Raw genomic sequence first — 6,000 nt, 5'->3', positions numbered from 1 at the left:
TTCATGCAGTGGGACACCCAGACCATGATGTGGGTTTATCACTTTGTTGGGAAGAACAGAACCATTGGATCTTATTTAAGTGGAGAAAGACTTCAGAAAGCTGCAGCACACAGGGACTTGGGAGTCTTCATTGCAATAACAAGTAAAATGGTAAGCAAGTGGATTGCTAGCATTTATTTAAAAGGGTACAAAAAAGAAGGGAGCTCCTGCTGACTATGCAAGGTACGAGCCAAGCCACAGTTGAAATGCTGTGAACAGTTTAGGCCCTTACCAAAGGAAAGCTACACTGGTGTTGGAGGTAGTCCAGAGAAGTAGAGGGAGTGGGTATTTATTGAGCTGTGAAAAGTAGTTTATTGTTTGTTTAAAATTTGTATGCTCAGCTGAGATTGCAGTCTGTCATTGTAACTGGACGTAAGCAAAGCTTACTTGCAATTGTATTTAGACCAAGATTCTCAGAATGAATCTACAATTAATAGTCATAAGGGCTTGCTATTTGGGGTATCGTCAGCCTGTTCAATTGTTTCAGCAGATGATGAAAAACATTTTACAAGGTCTACCTCAGGTTACCATTTACATAGAACATAGAACATAGAACACTACAGCGCAGTACAGGCCCTTCGGCCCTCGATGTTGCGCCGACCTGTCATACCAATCTGAAGCCCATCTAACCTACACTATTCCATGTACATCCATATGCTTGTCCAATGACGACTTAAATGCACTTAAACTTGGCGAATCTACTCCCATTGCAGGCAAAGCATTCCATATCCTTACTACTCTCTGAGTAAAGAAACTACCTCTGACATCTGTCTTATACCTATTTCCCCTCACTTTAAAGTTGTGTCCCCTCGTGTTTGCCGTCCCCATACTTAGAAAAAGGCCCTCCCTGTCCACCCTATCTAACCCTCTGATTATCTTATATGTCTCTATTAAGTCACCTCTCAACCTTCTTTTCTCTAATGAAAACAGCCTCAAGTCCCTCAGCCTTTCCTCGTAAGACCTTCCCTCCATACCAGGCAACATCCTAGTAAATCTCCTCTGCACCCATTCCAAAGCTTCCACATCCTTCTTATAATGCGGTGACCAGAACTGTACACAATACTCCAAGTGTGGCCGTACCAGAGCTTTGTACAGCTGCAGCATAACCTCCTGGTTCCGGAACTCAATCTCTCTAATTAATAAAGGCCAAAGCACTGTATGCCTTCTTAACAACCCTGTCAATCTGGGTGGCAACTTTCAGGGATCTGTGTACATGGACACCGAGATCTCTCTGCTCATCTACACTCACAAGAATCCTACCATTAGCCCAGTACTTTGCATTCCAATTACTCCGGCCAAAGTGTATCACCTCACACTTGTCCACATTAAACTCCATTTGCCACCTCTCAGCCCAGCTCTGCATCCTATCTATGTCTCTCTGTAACCTACAACATCCTTCGTCACTATCCACAACTCCACCGCCTTAGTGTCATCTGCAAATTTACTAACCCACCCTTCTACACCCTCATCCAGGTCATTTATATAAATGTCGAACAGCAGTGGACCCAACACCGACCCTTGCGGTACACCGCTAGTAACTGGACACCAAGATGAACATGTTCCATCAACTACAACCTTCTGTTTTCTTTCAGCAAGCCAATTATTGATCCAAACTGCTATGTCTCCCACAATCCCATTCCTCCGCATTTTGTATAATAGCCTACTGTGGGGAACCTTATCGAATGCCTTGCTGAAATCCATATACACCACATCAACCGGTTTACTCTCATCTACCTGTTTGGTCATTTTGTCAAAACGCTCAATAAGATTCGTTAGGCATGACCTACCCTTCACAAAAGCGTGCTGACTGTCCCTGATCAGATTATTCTTTTCTAGATGGTTATAAATCCTATCTCTTATAACCTTTTCCAACACTTTACCAACAACTGAAGTGAGACTCACTGGTCTATAATTACCAGGGTTGTCTCTACTCCCCTTTTTGAACAGGGGAACCACATTTACTATCCTCCAGTCCTCAGGCACTATTCCTGTAGACAATGATGATTTGAAGATCAATGCCAAAGGCTCGGCAATCTCTTCCCTAATTTCCCAGAGGATCCTAGGATAGATCCCATCCGGCCCAGGGGACTTGTCTATTTTCACACTCTGCAATATTTCTAATACCTCTTCCTTGTGAACCTCAATCTCTTCTCATCTAGATGCAAGTATCTCTGTATCTTCCTCACCAACATTTTCATTTTCTATAGTGAACACTATTGAAAAATATTTATTTAGTGCTTCCCCTATCTCCTCTGACTCCACACACAACTTCCCACTATTATCCTTGATTGGCTCTAATCTTACTCTCATCATTCTTTTATTCCTGACATACTTATGGAAAGCCTTAGGGTTTACCCTGATCCGATCTGTCAGCAACTTCTCATGTCTCCTCCTGGCTCTTCTGAGCTCTCTTTTTAGGTCCTTTCTGACTTCCTTGTAACCCTCAAGCGCCCTAACTGAGTTTTCACATTTTGTCCTAACATAAGCCTCCTTCTTCTTCTTGACCAGGGATTCCGCTTCCTTAGTAAACCACAGCTCACACGTTCTATATCTTCCTCCCTGCCTGACAGGTACATACTTATCTTGGACACACAGGAGCTTTTCCTTGAATAAGCTCCACATTTTTAATGTGCTCATCCCCTGCAGTTTCCTTCCCCATTCTATGCTTCCTAAATCTTTCCTAATTGCATCGTAATTTCCCTTCCCCCAGCTGTAACTCTTGCTCGGTGGAGTACACCTATCCTTTTCCTAAAGTAAACCTGACAGAATTGTGATCGCTATCACCAAAGTGCTCACCTACCTCCAAATCTAACACCTGGCCGGGCTCATTACCCAGTACTAAATCTAAAGTGGCTTCGCCCCTTGTCGGCCTGTCTACATACTGTGTCAGGAAGCCCTCCTGCACACACTGGACAAAAACTGACCCATCTATAGTACTCGTACTGTAGTGATCCCAGTCAATATTTGGAAAGTTGAAGTCCCCCATGACAACTACCCTGTCACTCTCACTCCTATCGAGAATCATCTTTGCTATCCTTTCCTCTACATCTCTGGGACTATTCGGAGGCCGATAGAAAACTCCCAACAGGGTTACCTCTCCTTTCTTGTTTCTAACCTCAGCCTATACTACCTCAGTTAACGAGTCCCCAAACATCCTTTCTACAACTGTAATACTGTCCTTGACCAACAAAGCCACACCTTCCCCTCTTTTACCATCTTCTCTGATCTTACTGACACATCTGAATCCCTGAACCTGCAACAGCCATTCCTGTCCCTGCTCTATCCATGTCTCCGTAATGGCCACAACATCGAAGTCCCAGGTACCAACCCACGCTGCCAGTTCACCCACTTTATTTTGGATGCTCCTCGTGTTGAAGTACACACACTTCAAACCAGGTTCTCGCTTGCCAGTGTCAGATACTTGATTTGGGAACTCCCTACTCTCATCCCCTTCTGGACCTGTCCTATAATTTTGGTTCCCATCCCCCTGCCGTGTTAGTTTAAATCCACCTTAATAGCTTTAGCGAATTTCCCCCCCAGGATATTGGTACCCCTCTGGTTTAGATGAAGACCATCCTGCTTGTAGAGGTCCCACCTACCCCAGAAAGAGCTCCAATTATCCAAAACCTGAAACCCTCCTTCCTGCACCATCTCTGTAGCCACGTGTTCCACTCCTCTCTCTCCCTATTCCTCACCTCACTAGCACGTGGCACAGGCAGCAAACCAGAGACAACAACTCTGTTTGTCCTAGCTCTAAGCTTCCATCCTTGCTCCCTGAATTTCTGCCTCAAGTTCCCATCTCTCTTCCGACCTGTCGTTGGTGCCAATGTGGACCACGACTTGGGGCTGCTCTCCCTCCCTCCGAAGGATCCCAAAAACACGATTAGAGACCTAGATGATGTCCTGATAACACAGAATATGAATAGGAAACACTTAGAGACCTTAGATACAGGCCTAAGGCATTTTTCCAAAACAGGTTACTGACAGAGGGAACAATATGTGTGTTCCAGGCTTCCCCCCCCACCAGTGACTTGCTTGAGCTACATGGTCGACAAGACCAGGTTATACCTGTTGGAAGATAAAGAGAGGATGATCAAAGGTGCCCCAGCCCATGTCTGTCCAGGAGCTTAGTTCATCTCTGGGTCTGGTAAATTATTACAGCAAGATCATTGATAACCTGGCTTCCATTCTTGCACCTTTGCATCAACTCTAAAAAATAGGGTCAGCCTTGGAAATGGTCACATAGACAAGCCCTAGCTTTTAGTGAAGTAAAGAGACAGCTATTATCCTTTAAGGTATTGGCTCGCTATATCCCAAGAAAGATCTGATACTGACCTGTAATGCGTCCCTGTACAGCATCAGGGTGGTATTTGCTCATAGGTGGCAATATGGAGAGGAATGCCCAACAGCTTATTCTTGAAGAAACGACCCGGACTCAAACCCTGAGTATTGACAAACTTTATTGCGCATCCTTCCGTAAAAATGGACTGGTGTAATGCCAAAGAACTTGTGATCTTATATAGAGTCCAGGCTGACAGTTACTCAATCAGACACAGAACCACAAAATAGTTAACTAGATGGCCTATGTAAACATAGTCCAGGCAGAGTTGAGGTCTTGTCAAAACTACATATTAATGAGGTATTGTTCTCAGGACTTGAATCAATGCACAATACATTTGCATGCTGATTAGGATGTGTCCACAGATAATCAGTTCATGAGTTATGTGGGAAACAACAGAACCTCTCATAAGCAAAGGCAAGGGGCCAAGCCAAAAGGCAGGGAGAGGAATGGTTGTTGCAGGTTCCAGATGTTTCAGTGAGAACAGAGAAGGTGGAAAGAGAGGGGGAAGTGGTGGTAAAGACGGGGAGGTGCAGCATTGTCAAGGACAGTATTGGCAGGAAGGCCATTTGATGAGGACTCATCTACTGAGGTAGTATGGACTGAGGTTAAAAACAGCTCAAAAATGTGTTGCTGGAAAAGCACAGCAGGTCAGGCAGCATCAAAGGAGCAGGAGAATCGACATTTCGGGCATAAACCCTTCTTCAGGAATGAGCTCAAAATGAGCTCAGGCCTCCAAATAGGTCCAGAGATGGAAAGGAAAGGATAGCAAAGATGATTCTGGATAGGAGGAAGAGTAACAGGGGAGCTATTACGGAGTCTTTAACTTTCCTAGTATTGACTGGAAAAGCTATAGTTCGAGTACTTTAGCTGGATCAATTTTGTCCAATGTGTGCAGGATGGTTTCCTGACACAGTTTGTAGACAAGCCAACAAGGGACGAAGCCACATTAGATTTGGTACTGGGTAATGAACCAGGCCAGGTGTCAGATTTGGAGATTGGTGAGCACTTTGGTGATAGTGACCACAATTTGGTTATGTTTACTTTAGCGATCAAAGGGGACAGGCATATACTGCAGCACAAGAGTTATAGCTGGGGGAAAAGCAATTATGATGTGATCAGGCAAGATTTAAGATGCATAGGATGGGGAAGGAAACTGCAGGGGATGGACACAATTGAAACATGAAGCTTATTCAAGTAACAGCTACTGCGTGCCCTTGATAAATATGTATCTCCCAGGCAAAGAAGAAGTTGTCAAATGAGGGAGGCATGGTTTATGAAAGAAATTGAATCTCTTATGAAGAGGACGAAGGTGGCTGATATAAAAATGAGATGTGAAGGCTCAGTTAGGGTGCTTGAGTGTTCGAAGTTAGCCAGCAAGGACCAAAAAAGAGAGTTAAGGACATAGACATAGAACATTACAGCGCAGCACAGGCCCTTCAGCCCTCAATGTTGTGTCAACATGTGGAACCAATCTGAAGCCCATCTATACAACACTATTCCATTCTCATCCATATGCCTGTCCAATGAGCATGTAAATGCCCTTAAAGTTGGCGAGTCTACTACTGTTTACTACTATAAAGAACCTACCTCTGACATCTGTCCTACATCTATCACCCCTC

This window comes from Chiloscyllium punctatum, chromosome 1, assembly GCF_047496795.1.
Source record: "Chiloscyllium punctatum isolate Juve2018m chromosome 1, sChiPun1.3, whole genome shotgun sequence".
Classification (NCBI taxonomy): Eukaryota; Metazoa; Chordata; class Chondrichthyes; order Orectolobiformes; family Hemiscylliidae; genus Chiloscyllium; species Chiloscyllium punctatum.
This window is presented reverse-complemented; position numbering follows the sequence as displayed.